We start from the raw sequence: 18,259 nt of genomic DNA, 5'->3' as shown, positions 1-18,259 counted from the left end.
CTAGACCTGTTACTTAGTATAGGTGCAGTATGCTAGACCTGTTACTTTACTATAGGTGCGGTATGCTAGACCTGTTACTTAGTATAGGTGCAGTATGCCAGACCTGTTACTTAGTATAGGTGCGGTATGCTAGACCTGTTACTTAGTATAGGTGCAGTATGCTAGACCTGTTACTTAGTATAGGTGCGGCATGCTAGACCTGTTACTTAGTATAGGTGCAGTATGCTAGACCTGTTACTTAGTATAGGTGCAGTATGCTAGACCTGTTACTTAGTATAGGTGCGGCATGCTAGACCTGTTACTTAGTATAGGTGCAGTATGCTAGACCTGTTACTTGGTATAGGTGCGGCATGCTAAACCTGTTACTTAGTATAGGTGCGGTATGCTAGACCTGTTACTTAGTATAGGTGCAGTATGAAAGACCTTTTACTTAGTATAGGTGCGGCATGCTAGACCTGTTACTTAGTATAGGTGCAGTATGCTAGACCTGTTACTTAGTATAGGTGCGGTATGCCAGACCTGTTACTTAGTATAGGTGCGGTATGCTAGACCTGTTACTTAGTATAAGTGCGGTATGCTAGACCTGTTACATAGTATAGGTGCAGTATGCTAGACCTGTTACTTAGTGTAGGTGCGGTATGCTAGACCTGTTACTTAGTATAGGTGCGGTATGCTAGACCTGTTACCTAGTATAGGTGCAGTATGCTAGACCTGTTACTTAGTATAGGTGCAGTATGCTAGACCTGTTACTTAGTATAGGTGCGGTATGCTAGACCTGTTACTTAGTATAGGTGCGGTATGCTAGACCTGTTACTTAGTATAGGTGCGGCATGCTAGACCTGTTACTTAGTATAGGTGCGGTATGCTAGACCTGTTACTTAGTATAGGTGCGGTATGATAGACCTGTTACTTAGTATAGGTGCGGCATGCTAGACCTGTTACTTAGTATAGGTGCGGTATGCTAGACCTGTTACTTAGTGTAGGTGCGGTATGCTAGACCTGTTACTTAGTATAGATGCGGTATGCTAGACCTGTTACTTAGTATAGGTGCGGTATGCTAGACCTGTTACTTAGTATAGGTGCGGTATGCTAGACCTGTTACTTAGTATAGGTGCGGTATGCTAGACCTGTTACTTAGTATAGATGCGGTATGCTAGACCTGTTACTTAGTATAGGTGCGGTATGCTAGACCTGTTACTTAGTATAGGTGCGGTATGCTAGACCTGTTACTTAGTATAGGTGCGGTATGCTAGACCTGTTACTTAGTATAGGTGCGGTATGCTAGACCTGTTACTTAGTATAGGTGCGGTATGCTAGACCTGTTACTTAGTATAGGTGCGGTATGCTAGACCTGTTACTTAGTATAGGTGCGGTATGCTAGACCTGTTACTTAGTATAGGTGCGGTATGCTAGACCTGTTACTTAGTATAGGTGCGGTATGATAGACCTGTTACTTAGTATAGGTGCGGCATGCTAGACCTGTTACTTAGTATAGGTGCGGTATGCTAGACCTGTTACTTAGTGTAGGTGCGGTATGCTAGACCTGTTACTTAGTATAGATGCGGTATGCTAGACCTGTTACTTAGTATAGGTGCGGTATGCTAGACCTGTTACTTAGTATAGGTGCGGTATGATAGACCTGTTACTTAGTATAGGTGCGGTATGCTAGACCTGTTACTTAGTATAGGTGCGGTATGCTAGACCTGTTACTTAGTATAGGTGCGGTATGCTAGACCTGTTACTTAGTATAGGTGCGGTATGCTAGACCTGTTACTTAGTATAGGTGCGACATGCTAGACCTGTTACTTAGTATAGATGCGGTATGCTAGACCTGTTACTTAGTATAGGTGCGGTATGCTAGACCTGTTACTTAGTATAGGTGCAGTATGCTAGACCTGTTACTTAGTATAGATGCGGTATGCTAGACCTGTTACTTAGTATAGGTGCGGTATGCTAGACCTGTTACTTAGTATAGGTGCGGTATGCTAGACCTGTTACTTAGTATAGGTGTAGTATGCTAGACCTGTTACTTAGTATAGGTGCGGTATGCTAGACCTGTTACTTAGTATAGGTGCGGTATGCTAGACCTGTTACTTAGTATAGGTGCGGTATGCTAGACCTGTTACTTAGTATAGGTGCGGTATGCTAGACCTGTTACTTAGTATAGGTGCGGTATGCTAGACCTGTTACTTATTATAGGTGCGGTATGCTAGACCTGTTACTTAGTATAGGTGCGGTATGCTAGACCTGTTACTTAGTATAGGTGCGGTATGCTAGACCTGTTACTTAGTATAGGTGCGGTATGCTAGACCTGTTACTTAGTATAGGTGCGGTATGCTAGACCTGTTACTTAGTATAGGTGTGACATGCTAGACCTGTTACTTAGTATAGGTGCGGTTTGCTAGACCTGTTACTTAGTATAGGTGCGGTATGCTAGACCTGTTACTTAGTATAGGTGCGGTATGCTAGACCTGTTACTTAGTATAGGTGCAGTATGCTAGACCTGTTACTTAGTATAGGTGCAGTATGCTAGACCTGTTACTTAGTATAGGTGCGGCATGCTAGACCTGTTACTTAGTATAGGTGCAGTATGCTAGATCTGTTACTTAGTATAGGTGCAGTATGCTAGACCTGTTACTTAGTATAGGTGCGGTATGCTAGACCTGTTACTTTGTATAGGTGCGGTATGCTAGACCTGTTACTTAGTATAGGTGCAGTATGCTAGATCTGTTACTTAGTATAGGTGCAGTATGCTAGACCTGTTACTTAGTATAGGTGCAGTATGCTAGACCTGTTACTTAGTATAGGTGCGGTATGCTAGACCTGTTACTTAGTATAGGTGCGGTATGCTAGACCTGTTACTTAGTATAGGTGCGGTATGCTAGACCTGTTACTTAGTATAGGTGCGGTATGCTAGACCTGTTACTTAGTATAGGTGCGGTATGCTAGACCTGTTACTTAGTATAGGTGCGGTATGCTAGACCTGTTACTTAGTATAGTTGCGGTATGCTAGACCTGTTACTTAGTATAGGTGCGGTATGCTAGACCTGTTACTTAGTATAGGTGCGGTATGCTAGACCTGTTACTTAGTATAGGTGCGGTATGCTAGACCTGTTACTTAGTATAGGTGCGGTATGCTAGACCTGTTACTTAGTATAGGTGTGACATGCTAGACCTGTTACTTAGTATAGGTGCGGTATGCTAGACCTGTTACTTAGTATAGGTGCGGCATGCTAGACCTGTTACTTAGTATAGGTGCGGCATGCTAGACCTGTTACTTAGTATAGGTGCGGCATGCTAGACCTGTTACTTATTATAGGTGCGGTATGCTAGACCTGTTACTTAGTATAGGTGCGGCATGCTAGACCTGTTACTTAGTATAGGTGCAGTATGCTAGACCTGTTACTTAGTATAGGTGTGACATGCTAGACCTGTTACTTAGTATAGGTGTGACATGCTAGACCTGTTACTTAGTATAGGTGCGGTATGCTAGACCTGTTACTTAGTATAGGTGCTTTATGCTAGACCTGTTACTTAGTATTGGTGCGGTATGCTAGACCTGTTACTTAGTATTGGTGCGGTATGCTAGACCTGTTACTTAGTATAGGTGCGGTATGCTAGACCTGTTACTTAGTATAGGTGCGGTATGCTAGACCTGTTACTTAGTATAGGTGCGGTATGCTAGACCTGTTACTTAGTATAGGTGCGGTATGCTAGACCTGTTACTTAGTATTGGTGCGGTATGCTAGACCTGTTACTTAGTATAGGTGCGGTATGCTAGACCTGTTACTTAGTATAGGTGCGGTATGCTAGACCTGTTACTTAGTATAGGTGCGGTATGCTAGACCTGTTACTTAGTATAGGTGCAGTATGCTAGACCTGTTACTTAGTATAGGTGCAGTATGCTAGACCTGTTACTTAGTATAGGTGCGGCATGCTAGACCTGTTACTTAGTATAGGTGCGGTATGCTAGACCTGTTACTTAGTATAGGTGTGGTATGCTAGACCTGTTACTTAGTATAGGTGCAGTATGCTAGATCTGTTACTTAGTATAGGTGCGGTATGCTAGACCTGTTACTTAGTATAGGTGCGGTATGCTAGACCTGTTACTTAGTATTGGTGCGGTATGCTAGACCTGTTACTTAGTATAGGTGTGACATGCTAGACCTGTTACTTAGTATAGGTGCGGTATGCTAGACCTGTTACTTAGTATAGGTGCAGTATGCTAGACCTGTTACTTAGTATAGATGCGGTATGCTAGACCTGTTACTTAGTATAGGTGCGGTATGCTAGACCTGTTACTTAGTATAGGTGCAGTATGCTAGACCTGTTACTTAGTATAGGTGCGGTATGCTAGACCTGTTACTTAGTATAGGTGCAGTATGCTAGACCTGTTACTTAGTATAGGTGTGACATGCTAGACCTGTTACTTAGTATAGATGCGGCATGCTAGACCTGTTACTTAGTATAGGTGCGGTATGCTAGACCTGTTACTTAGTATAGGTGCAGTATGCTAGACCTGTTACTTAGTATAGGTGCGGTATGCTAGACCTGTTACTTAGTATAGGTGCGGTATGCTAGACCTGTTACTTAGTATAGGTGCGGTATGCTAGACCTGTTACTTAGTATAGGTGCGGCATGCTAGACCTGTTACTTAGTATAGGTGCGGTATGCTAGACCTGTTACTTAGTATAGGTGCAGTATGGTAGACCTGTTACTTAGTATAGGTGCGGTATGCTAGACCTGTTACTTAGTATAGGTGCAGTATGGTAGACCTGTTACTTAGTATAGGTGCGGTATGCTAGACCTGTTACTTAGTATAGGTGCGGTATGCTAGACCTGTTACTTAGTATAGGTGCGGTATGCTAGACCTGTTACTTAGTATAGGTGCGGTATGCTAGACCTGTTACTTAGTATAGGTGCGGTATGCTAGACCTGTTACTTAGTATAGGTGCAGTATGGTAGACCTGTTACTTAGTATAGGTGCAGTATGCTAGACCTGTTACTTAGTATAGGTGCAGTATGCTAGACCTGTTACTTAGTATAGGTGCGGTATGCTAGACCTGTTACTTAGTATAGGTGCAGTATGCTAGACCTGTTACTTAGTATAGGTGCGGTATGCTAGACCTGTTACTTAGTATAGGTGCGGTATGCTAGACCTGTTACTTAGTATAGGTGCAGTATGCTAGACCTGTTACTTAGTATAGGTGCAGTATGCTAGACCTGTTACTTAGTATAGGTGCGGCATGCTAGACCTGTTACTTAGTATAGGTGCGGTATGCTAGACCTGTTACTTAGTATAGGTGTGGTATGCTAGACCTGTTACTTAGTATAGGTGCAGTATGCTAGATCTGTTACTTAGTATAGGTGCGGTATGCTAGACCTGTTACTTAGTATAGGTGCGGTATGCTAGACCTGTTACTTAGTATTGGTGCGGTATGCTAGACCTGTTACTTAGTATAGGTGCGGCATGCTAGACCTGTTACTTAGTATAGGTGCGGTATGCTAGACCTGTTACTTAGTATAGGTGCAGTATGCTAGACCTGTTACTTAGTATAGGTGCAGTATGCTAGACCTGTTACTTAGCATAGGTGCGGCATGCTAGACCTGTTACTTAGTATAGGTGCGGTATGCTAGACCTGTTACTTAGTATAGGTGCGGTATGATAGACCTGTTACTTAGTATAGGTGCGGTATGCTAGACCTGTTACTTAGTATAGGTGCAGTATGCTAGACCTGTTACTTATTATAGGTGCGGTATGCTAGACCTGTTACTTAGTATAGGTGCGGTATGCTAGACCTGTTACTTAGTATAGGTGCGGTATGATAGACCTGTTACTTAGTATAGGTGCAGTATGCTAGACCTGTTACTTAGTATAGGTGCGGTATGCTAGACCTGTTACTTAGTATAGGTGCGGTATGCTAGACCTGTTACTTAGTATAGGTGCGGTATGCTAGACCTGTTACTTAGTATAGGTGCAGTATGCTAGACCTGTTACTTAGTATAGGTGCGGTATGCTAGACCTGTTACTTAGTATAGGTGCGGTATGCTAGACCTGTTACTTAGTATAGGTGCGGTATGCTAGACCTGTTACTTAGTATAGATGCGGTATGCTAGACCTGTTACTTAGTATAGGTGCGGTATGCTAGACCTGTTACTTAGTATAGGTGCAGTATGCTAGACCTGTTACTTAGTATAGGTGTGACATGCTAGACCTGTTACTTAGTATAGATGCGGCATGCTAGACCTGTTACTTAGTATAGGTGCGGTATGCTAGACCTGTTACTTAGTATAGGTGCAGTATGCTAGACCTGTTACTTAGTATAGGTGCGGTATGCTAGACCTGTTACTTAGTATAGGTGCGGTATGCTAGACCTGTTACTTAGTATAGGTGCGGTATGCTAGACCTGTTACTTAGTATAGGTGCGGTATGCTAGACCTGTTACTTAGTATAGGTGCGGCATGCTAGACCTGTTACTTAGTATAGGTGCGGTATGCTAGACCTGTTACTTAGTATAGGTGCAGTATGGTAGACCTGTTACTTAGTATAGGTGCGGTATGCTAGACCTGTTACTTAGTATAGGTGCAGTATGGTAGACCTGTTACTTAGTATAGGTGCGGTATGCTAGACCTGTTACTTAGTATAGGTGCGGTATGCTAGACCTGTTACTTAGTATAGGTGCGGTATGCTAGACCTGTTACTTAGTATAGGTGCGGTATGCTAGACCTGTTACTTAGTATAGGTGCGGTATGCTAGACCTGTTACTTAGTATAGGTGCAGTATGGTAGACCTGTTACTTAGTATAGGTGCAGTATGCTAGACCTGTTACTTAGTATAGGTGCAGTATGCTAGACCTGTTACTTAGTATAGGTGCAGTATGCTAGACCTGTTACTTAGTATAGGTGCAGTATGCTAGACCTGTTACTTAGTATAGGTGCAGTATGCTAGACCTGTTACTTAGTATAGGTGCGGTATGCTAGACCTGTTACTTAGTATAGGTGCGGTATGCTAGACCTGTTACTTAGTATAGGTGCAGTATGGTAGACCTGTTACTTGGCCAACCTGTACTTAGTAGCCCAGTACTTTTGCAGTCTAGATGTGTTCTGGTTACAATGATGATAAAAGCCACATTAAGAATCAGTTGATTCCCTCTCACTGGTGTTGGTTCATGGAAAATGAAGAACCAACATTCACCATGATCATCCCCTATTGTAGACATGGATGGAATGACTAGAGATGAGCGAACTTCATGTTCATGAGCTGCGTTTATATGGAATTTTCCAAAAATCTCAGGTTCAGCCAAACTCAAATTTTTGGGGTTTGCAACCCATGAATAACTCTTATAACTCTAGGATCTGTTTAGACCCATGAATATAATAAGCGGAGGTCCATGGGAGGTAAAACTAGAGATACAGTCACCTTTCTTCATCTCTCTTTTGCTCCCTTGTGAGGTCTGGCGCTCCTTCCCAGTCCACTTCCAGTTTTTGGGTGACATCACAGAACTCAAGGGACTGCTGAGGACTGTGATTGGACCCCAGAAGTCACATGGGGTGCTCTGATGTCATGACAAAACTGATGGCTGACCTTGATGGATGGGTGAACTTCACTTTATGAATCTCACGAGGTTCACCCGTCCCTAGTTGTGTCCAAGAACTGTGTTACCTCCTCTAACATGGTAAGTTATGTTGAGAGGAAGAGTCTATGTGTGTAGCATGGAGCACAACCTCTCGGGCCACTAGGTGGTGACAGTCATGGAGTGCGGGACTCGTTCTCCTGGGCTTCACTTTGGCTTGTGAGTTCATTTCACAGATGGTCGAAGAGCAGGAAGGAGAGGGAGACTCCCTTTGTACAGGTTGGGCGACCCATGTCTATGTGTGGTAGATGTTGTGATCTTTCTCTGCAACTGTTTCCAAATTGTTCTTCATTCTCAATTACTAGTACGTTAATTGAAACTCTAGCCCTTTGTCTGTCACTTGCATGTTACATATGGGGAAGGCCAGCAATGCCCATGACCTTCCTATAGACTAATGTCACCTTCACATCTTATTCCCCCTGCATTCCATTACTATACAATATACACCTCGCCTTGTTTGCAGAGTGTTATGTTCCCCATCACATATTCCGCTCGCTTCCTCTTGTTTTATATTAGTTCTGCTGTTTTCTTCTGTCTTTCCTTGCCGTGCATCTTCCTTGTATCAGGCAGAGAATTTAGTTAAAGACATGAGAACCTGTCTCACCTCACCCAACACATTAGGAAATATGCTCCAGCTCAGGACTTGCTGAGCCACAGAACAGAAGAACATGATTTGATTTGGTTGCACATTCTCGTAATCTCGGAGAAGATTATAGCTGCAAATCACACCGTCCCGGCTGATTGTTGCTCAAGTCTTAAACATTCCGGTAGAGGAGACGTTGCGGCGGGCGGGGAGGCGTACTGGGGATATGAATTAAAGAGAGAGTATATCCACTTCAACAAACTAAACATCTTGCAGACTACGAGCCAAGAGGACGGTTAACATGTTATACGGCTGACTAAGCCACATGAAATGAGTTGTGAAAATGCAGGATGAGTGGATTGATTAAATGTATCATCCTGCGCGGTGTAGCAGCAGAAAGCAAATAGCAGAACTCATGTAAGATTAGACTTTAGTAAATAAAACCTTTGCATTGTTCGGGAACCAATATTCCCCTTCCTGAATGTAGATATTTCAAGAGCCAACCTCATCATGGTTTCATATCAACAGCAATATTCCCTCTAAGCCTTGGTAGACGCTGAGCGGAGTTGGGAGGAAATTGGGCAATGGCGGGGAAAATTGGTGCGCCTTGACAAATTTTTATAGTCCATGGCCACTGATTATTGTTCCTATGCTGTGACCACTTTATGCCACAGTGTAATGCCCTTGTATTCCTCTGCAACAGTGTAAAGTCCCATTTATGCCCCCACACAATATAAGGCCACCATAGTTCCCCCAAACAAAACAATGCACCCCTTAGATACCCAACATAGTATAATGCCCCTTATGCATTATGTCCATACATAGTATAGTGCTCTCACACATTGTGAACTGGCCCCAATAGTGTCTCCAACTACAGTATATTGGCCCCATACACCATAGAATGGACTCTATGTAATGCCCTTTTATCCCCCACATACACACAGTATAAAGTCCCATCTATGCCCCCACACAGTATAATGCCCCCATAGTTCCCCCAAACAATATAATGCACTCCTTCATTCCCAACACAGTATAATGCCCCTTTATGCCCTCACACATAGTATATTGCCCCTTATGTCCATACAAGGTATAGTGCTCTTGCATATTGTGTAATGGACCCTTTACTGCCTCCACACACTGTATAATGGCCCCTTCTGTGCCCCCTAATACAGTATATTTCCCCTTCAGTGCCCCCATACACCATAGATTGGCCCCTTCAGTGCCTCCATGACCATTGATTGACCCCTTCAGCGCCCCCATACACCATAGAATGGCCCCTTCAGTGCCCCCATACACCATAGATTGGCCCCTTCAGTGCCCCCATACGCCATAGAATGGCCCCTTCAGTGCCCCCATACACCATAGATTGGCCCCCTCAGTGCCTGGCACACAGTCAAGTCAAGCTAAGTCCAAAATTAAAGTACAGATGGCGCCCATGGCCGTGCGCAGAATTCATCCCTACTAGGTAAGGGCATCCTGGAAAGTGCCAAGCCATACACCTTATTACTGATCTGCAGGCGGCTATGTTGAAGGATCGTCCTCCAAATATGGAAACGGTCACCTCTTCCGTACACGTATCTGTTAGGGTATGATATGGGGATAGTTATATGGGTTATGTACAAATGTAGCAGAGTGTAACTTGACGTTCAGTCTTTGCAGGTCGTCTTTGCTTTCGGCAGTCTCTTCATTCTTCCAGCCAAGGTTGATGACTTTAGGATCTAGAAGTTATATAATACAATATATAGTATCTAGCAATGTAATAGCGGGTCTCTGCACGCGGGGAATAATGCATTAATGGGAAAAAGTGCTGGGTAATGTGTTTTTCTATAAATCCCATCCACTATACGGGCGACATCCATATATCACATGCATCACTGATATCTAATTCAATCTCCATTTGTATTCCCTTCACTTCATGACAAATGGATGTAGCAAAACATCCATGTGTATGAGACTCTACACGGGAAAACAATTATTGATCTTACCATTTGTAGGGTGATGATATAAAAACCGAGTTCAGTGCACGCCGCTGCCATGTAACGCTCTGTATAAGCGGTTACTACATTTCAGGACCTCGGACAGCTCAGCAGACGCCGTGTGTTGTGCTGGAATAACATGGAAGATACCGAATTATTTTATATACCAAAAGTCGTGGAAACCTGTCCATAGATGGCGCTAATGGGAGCAAATTCTGGACAGACCCTCCCTGGCTCCACACATGTATAGCACCTGTACCCATGTCTAGTATTTGTATGTCTGTTTAGTGCCTGTACCCATGTCTAGTATTTGTATCCATTTCTAATACCTTTACCAGTATCTAATACCTTCACCCATGTCTGGTACCTCCACCTATGTCAGTATCTACACATCTAGTTTCCGTACCCAGGACTAGTACCTGCACCTATGTCTAATACATATATCCACGTCTAATTCCTATTTCTATAAAACACTACAGACCTAACATTAAACGGGGCAAAGGTAATAGGGTCATGGTGTCCTGCATGAGCGACAGGCGGCAACTATGGGCAGTATTTGGGAGAGGGGACTATAAGGATCAGTTAAGTTATAAGTTATGTACACATATGAGGACAAGAAATGGGGGTTTGGACTTTGATGAATCGGAGGTCACATGGTAGCTCTGAACATCTTCAGGATGCAAAGAAAAACTTTCTGTTTGCACAGCAATCCATGGTAGAATAATAAGGTTGCACCGTGATCGGGGGGCCATATTGAAGAAGTTGAATGCAGGATAAAAAAGAAACGGTGAGGAGACAACGATTATTATTGAGGAAACGGCCTTTCAAATGGGTCAAAGACAATTGCCGGAGTGCCCCTTTAAGTACTATAGCGCCAACCACTCCTAGTACTGCAGATAGTCTTCGTCTCTCTGGGCTGGAGCTGCTGCTGGGATGAATCAATAAAAGACATCTGCTCGAAACACTCCAGAGGTGCGGAGCTCATCCAATGTTTGAGGCCTCTGGTAACACACGATGGGATTTGTAGTGTAGAAATCCATCATTTGCTGTAAAGTAATCTAATGATGTTCCTCCCGAAAATGTAAATATGGAAGAAGTAAATTCTAATATAGCTGGAAATGGTTTGTTTACCTGTGTGTTGTCCATATGGAAGGGATATGTACACAGAGCTCTCTAAGTATATCCCTCGTCCTAGGATTAGACATAGACAAATAATCCCACCGCAGCCATTACACAGAGGTGCAATGAGACGGGCAACTGGAAAAAGAAGAGTTAATTATTATCTACAAAATGAAGTGAATGAGGAAAGGAGAAATGCAAATCCCATCAATATTTGGTATAACCGTTGTCCTTTGGAGGACAAGTCCTGGAAGTGATGATATAGAGCATTGCTCATGCTCCAATCTGTCTGGCATGACATTAAGGGACAGACGGATTGTAGCAAGCTGACATCCACAGAAGATCTGGGCATAGTTCTCCAAGATGGCGGCGGAAACAACCTCCCTGCCCAGTTCTGCCAAATACTGTCTGCAAGTACCAAGAAGAACTGATGGAAGGACTCATAGAGAGTCCATATACCACCTCCATGGATGATCAGAATCTAAGAGGCATAGTGCCGCAATTGGTTGGGGTCTTAGCACCTTGAACAAGATGTGGAGTCAGAGTTAGGGAGTTGGAGTCCAGGCCAGTTTTGGTTACGGCTGGAGTTAGAAAAGAGTTACAAATCAATGCCGATTCTCGCTTCAGAGAAGATTGATTCATTGTATACAATGATTGATATTGCAACATTTGCTCATTGTATAACTTGTTGCCTAGAGGAACTTGGCTCCTTCCATCAGCCATTTATGAGAAAGTCAGAGACTGAGCCGGCAATGGGAAAATAGAGAGGAGTTGTGTTAGGGAATAACCAGATGATAATTCCCCAGAAGCCGCTGGTGAACCCTGGAGGGAGGGGCACAAGGGACAGTGAGCCCTAAACTGAAGCCCCCCGCTTTCCCTTCCTATTGCCAGACCCTATCCTAGGTGATAGGCGACAACCACGAGGACAATCCCTCCCTGAATACGTGAAACACAAAACGCAGACAAGACGTACAACAACAAAGGGAGGTCAGGTAGCCAGGGTTCGGTAACAAGAGAGCGATGCAGTGCCAAATCGGAGTCAAGAGAATAGTCAGTAGGAAAGTCAGAGGTCAAGGATAAGCATACAAGTAAATAACAGCAAGAGATACCAGAAAGCAAGGGCAATAACCGGCACCAGTGTGACTGTGAGCCAAGACTAAATAGGGGAGGAAGAACCCGCCCAGAACCTGATAGGAAGGAAAGCTGTCAATCACAGGCAAGACAGATTAACCACTTAATGAACAGAGGCAACCTTGGCAGAAGACGGGTGTGGTGCAAATCCAATTAAGGACTAGAGCCGTGTTCACACAGTGCAACTAAAAACCTTAAGCAGATTGTCAAACTGCACACGCCTCCTGCGCCGCAGCATGCGAGCAGAGGGTGGCACAGAGGCCCGAACAGGCAGAGATGTTACAGTACCCCCCCTTTTATGAGGGCCACCGGACCCTCACCAGACAAACCAGTTCTGGAGGGATTCTCAGTTTTCCCTGCCTTGTATTTTGGTTCTGCTTGAAGCACAGACGCTTGAGAACCAGGCAAACATTTTTTATTCACCTGGCACTTCTGATACCACCAGGTTTTAATACCAGAGGAGCGTTCCCAACTTTTAGTAGCTGAGACCTTCTCCTCACTGACACAATCAACAGAATGTAAAGCAATACAGTGGGATGAGCACTGATCTCCCCACTTTACCAACTCCTTTTTACCCCAATCCAAAATAGGGTTAAGGAGCTTCAGCCAGGGGAACCCCAAAATAACATCAGCAGAGAGATTCTCCATAACAAAAAGGCTTATGACCTCTTAATGTGTAGAACCCACTTGCAAAGAGATCAAGGGGGTTTTAAAACTGACTTTACCCCTGGCCAGTGGAGTAGAATCCGCTCCAGTAACAGACATAGGTGTATCAAGTGGCAAAAGCTCAATGCCCAAAGATTCAATAACTGAATATTTAACAAAATTTGCTGCAGACCCAGAGTCAACTAGGGCCTTGCCAGAAACAGATCTGTCTCCAGAGGACAAAGACACAGATAACAACATCTTATTGTTATTTCCACCAAATACCTGATTGCCTGAGTGGTTCTTCCGATTACCACTCAGGCACTGACGTTTTTGCGCAGGTGACCAGGGTCTGATAGAGCAGTCTCGGATGACATGACCAGAGGAACCACAGTACAGGCACAGGTTATTCCTGAGACGATGTTCTCGTCGTGTCTTGGCGTCCATAGCTCCCAGTTGCATGGGTTCTTCACCAGAAGTGACGGGAGGAAAGGTAGGTTTATCAGAGGAGAGAGAGGAAGAGACAGAAAACTTGGAGGCAACAGGCCCTACTCTCTCTTTTAAATTTTCTCGGATCTTGCGGTCAATAATGACCGCCAAAGTCATGGCCTTCTCAAGAGTCGGGGGATCTGGGTGACCAACCCAGAGCTCCTTAACACGATCACATAGCCCTTGTTTATAGTGAGCCTTTACCGCGGACTCACACCAACCTGCCATTACACTGTACTTACGGAACTCAGAGCAATACTCCTCTGCAGAGCGTTTGTCCTGCCGCATGGTGAGGAGTTGCGATTCCGCAAGCGCAATATGGTCTGGCTCAGCATAGATAGAGCCCAGGGACTTAAAAATTGTTTCCAGATCAACCCACTCCTCAGCCTCAGCAGGGAGTTTAAGGGCCCAAGCTTGTGGGTCCCCCTGTAAAAGAGATATAACCACTCCCACCATTTGGGCCTGAGTAGCATGTGGATTAACACGGAAGTACAGGCGACAAGACTCCCTGAAAGTTTCAAATTTTTCACGGTCCCCTGAGAAACGGTCCGGGAGTAGCATCTTGACCTTATAAGGTGCCAAAACAGCTGGGGATGGTGCAGCAGCCTCAGTTAGGGTCTGAATCTGTTTAGCTAGCTCAGCTACCAGGCCTGTCAATCCCTCCAACTTTGCTGCAAGGCACTGGATAGGATCCATGCTGTCTGTAGGGAAGCAATAGATGTAGGTTTTAGGCCGGTTATTCTGTTAGGGAATAGCCAGATGATAATTCCCCAGAAGCTGCTGGTGAACCCTGGAGGGAGGGGCACAAGGGACAGTGAGCCCTAAACTGAAGCCCCCCGCTTTCCCTTCCTATTGCCAGACCCTATCCTAGGTGATAGGCGACAACCACGAGGACAATCCCTCCCTGAATACGTGAAACACAAAACGCAGACAAGACGAACAACAACAAAGGGAGGTCAGCTAGCCAGGGTTCGGTAACAAGAGAGCGATGCTGTGCCAAATCGGAGTCAAGAGAATAGTCAATGAGAAAAGCCAAAGGTCAAGTATAATAGTATAAGTAAATAACAGCAAGAGATACCAGAAAGCTAGAGGCAATAACCGGCACCAGTGTGACTGTGAGCCAAGACTAAATAGGGAAGGAAGAACCCGCCCAGAACCTGACAGGAAGAAAAGCTGTCAATCACAGGCAAGACAGATTAACCACTTAATGAACAGAGGCAACCTTGGCAGAAGACGGGTGTGGTGCAAATCCAATTAAGGACTAGAGCCGTGTTCACACAGTGCAACTAAAAACCTTAAGCAGATTGTCAAACTGCACACGCCTCCGGCGACGCAGCATGCGAGCAGAGGGTGGCGCAGAGGCCCGAACAGGCAGAGATGTTACAAGTTGGTGTTGGTGTTCTGGTCTACTGACTCCCCAAACCTGCTTGGACCCCAGTCTTCAAACATTCTGACATAAGTTTTAATGACTATGTAACCTTTAAAAAAAGAATCCCTGCAGTTCTTCAGTTGAATTGTATTGCCCTGGACAAGACAGTAGCGTAGTAGCCCCCCTGCCCCATTGAGTCCTGGCAGGGCCCCACTAATGTGACTCCTTCTATAGACCCTCGGGGTGTAGACTGGTGATTTGTAAGATGAAGGCATGTCTATTAGTCCTCGCACTTTATATCTCGTGATGGATGAGAGTTCCCGAGACAAAAGCCATCAACCCCGGGAAAAGTCAACGGGCAAGAAGTAAACACAAAGGCGAGAAGCGCGCAGGTAATGAAAAGCAAAAAGCAATAAAAGGAGTTTTCTCAAAGTAGCGAGTGAGTAGTCATTTACGAATGTTGCCCATTACCAAATCCATTCTACAGATGCCAACCAAAATATTTACTTGTGCCTGTCATCGGCAGAAATTGTAGGGCAATAAAAATGATCCATGGAAGCAGCTGTTAGAGAGTGTTCCAGTCACACACACTGTTTGGTAGCGGCTAATAAATCTCCCTCTTCTATTTAGTCAGACGGAGTTTCAAGACCGTGGGAGCTTTTTTCTCCTCCGCAACGAACAGCTTCTATTAGCATGCACTTTTCACCTGCAACAGAGAGCGGCCATAAATTTTCGGCGATTTTTTTTTCTTCTATTTTTTTTATGTTTTTTAATCTGCTAAGCGAGCCCCAATAACAGCCTGGAGATGATAACACAGGGTTCAGATTATACTTCTATTAAAAATGACTGCGGCGAGCCAAGATCCGCCGTAAATCGCAGTCATTTCACCGGATCTGACAGTCCGTGCGCGAGAAGCAAAATCCTCCTGAACTTACTTTGACGGCGCAGGATAGGAATGGATGCAGACTGGTGTTGGAGATATTCGTCTGGCCGTAGGGTCTGGAGAAAGGCAACAGTTGTAAGGCTGGGGTTATAGGGCGACTGGGGTCGAGCCGATCTTGAGATTTCAGGATCGATTTTAAAATCCGATCCTTTTCCAGCCGATCGCGATCGTGAAATTTGCTTGAACGATCCTCTGCAATAGTCAATGGGAAAAGTCACTTGAGGGTTGAGCCGATCTTGAAATAATCTCCGACCTCGATCCCGCTGGAAAAGATCAGGTCGGAATTTTGATTGTGAAATTTACTCGAGCGCCGTTCGGATTCCGATCTTTTCCGATCCCGATTGCTCAACCCTAATGGCGACAAAAAGTTGCACAAATAAAATTTGATGGTGTTGCAATGCAATGTCTTCGATGTGCAATCCTGTTGGATTTTGGTCATAGGTTACTTAATGCAATTTGTCCAAAAAGTTGCATAACAGTAAGTTGCACAAATAGTTTTAGGTTTGTGTCTTCCGTGCAACTTTTTGTACAACTAATCCTACAAAAAAACAAGTCCTTATGAAGTTAGGTAGAAAAACAACAAAATATTATGATCAAGGGAATTTAAAGTCCAAATTTTAAAAATTGTTCTCAATATTGGTTCTTATCTCCACAATTGACCTGATTAAGGGTTAAAGGAACATTTCGGGGAAACCTGATAAGGAACAATGGGATCATCTATGAAACGGATGACGCTAGTTTTGTGACATAAGCAAAGTACATTTTTGCACCCAACCATTTTGTGCTAAAAACTATGACACTATTTCCTTTTTTCAATTGTTCGGCACTTTTTTTATTTTGGCCTTTTGATTATTCTCTCCCACCTGCACAATTTCTTAAAGGGGTTGTCCAAGGAGAAGCATTTAATGGCCATCAGTACCTGATTGGTAGGACAGCTGGCCCCTGACCATTACCTGTACAGAGCTGCTTCTGGAGCCCGTCGTATACACTTTACAGGTCCGGAAACATAAAACCCTGTGCCCTATATAGCGGCCGGGGGCCATTATGGCAGCCAAGCACTCATTGAAGTCAGTAGGAGCTACCTTTTTGCTTCTGGCCCTGTATAGTATATAGGATGGGTGTCAGCAGCGGCTCCATACAGCTGATCAGTCCAGGGGCTGGATGTTAGCCCCCACCACCAATCCTGGGGATTGGTTATAAAAAAATCTTATCCCTGGACAACCCCTTTAATAATTTCCCTCCATTGTGATATGCCATCTCCAGGTCCTCAGGGGCAGAGCAAGAACACCAGAGAAGAGGTCATGCTTGGCCCACAATGCATCAGTTTTTTCCTGGAGTGTTACTTTAAAAATTCAGACTTGTCTCAGCTGAGCCTGAAATTTTTGAGGGTTTTGCTGTCAGCGCTGGAGCTTCATTGCTAATAAGCTGTGTATAGTTCTCCCCCTGCGAACGCTGCGATGGGAACCTGTTAAGAGCTCAACCTTCTGTTACTTCCCCTTATTAAGTTCCAAGGTTTGTAGTGTGAAAGCTCAGAAGGGACGTCATGATATCATTTAATAAAATACAGGCAGGTTTCTCTCTGTCAGTCGCGGTGTAATATTCCTATAGATAGTAATTAGTAACATAATATTTGCCTTATCATAAAAGTGTAAGCGCCCGGCTGGTTACGACCTGTAATAATCACGGTCATAAAGAAGAGTGCAGGAAGATTTAGGAATATCAGCAAGGTTGAGACAGAACTAAGAGGAAACATTTACTTCTTAAAGGGGTTAAGCATTACTTTCCTTACTGATCCCCTGTCACTGCAGGTCCCTGCTGGTCTCTACTTCTTAGTTCCATCTCGGCTCAGTCAGTCCTTGGTCACTGCTGGGATCTCCTGAGCAGACATTTCCTATGTGTCAAGAATTGGGAACCGATGGGAACCCAGTAACTCACCCAGTGGCACCCTGGCGGCAGGACCCTTTCTACTCCTTTGCTGTGTTAGAAACACATATGGATGACTATAGGTATTCTAAGTAATCATTTCTTACTCTTAGTGGTTTTGGCTTTTCTGGTTGTCAGTTGATGTAGTTGGAAAGGTTTTCATGTCAAACAACAGATCTGTATCACATCAGAAGAAGCTCAGACCAGGCCACAGGTCATGGCAGAGATCAAGCACAGACCACGTCTTATTAACTTATGGCCTTGTCATCTGCAACCTTCATGACTCTTGGACTGCAGAGGCTCCTTCTTCCTACAATGCCATATATGTGCTAGGTTGGTTACTGTTTGGAAGATCCACTATTCACACAATGTCTGACCAAGATGCTTGGCTTCAAGTGGATACCCTTACCCATTAGTAGGTCAAAGTACTATTCTTCTAAGTTGACT

The 18,259-nt window shown here is 44.3% G+C and overlaps 1 protein-coding gene across 1 annotated transcript in view; it reads left to right on the top strand.

Moving 5' to 3' along the window:
* NEGR1 (neuronal growth regulator 1) overlaps window positions 1-18,259 on the top strand; it is a 378,159-nt gene that overhangs the window by 220,990 nt on the left and 138,910 nt on the right. The window lies entirely within an intron of this gene.

This window comes from Leptodactylus fuscus, chromosome 9 (genome assembly GCF_031893055.1).
Source record: "Leptodactylus fuscus isolate aLepFus1 chromosome 9, aLepFus1.hap2, whole genome shotgun sequence".
Taxonomy (NCBI): Eukaryota; Metazoa; Chordata; class Amphibia; order Anura; family Leptodactylidae; genus Leptodactylus; species Leptodactylus fuscus.
The sequence above is the reverse complement of the archived record's forward strand: the minus strand, read 5'-3'. Positions and strand labels throughout refer to the sequence as shown.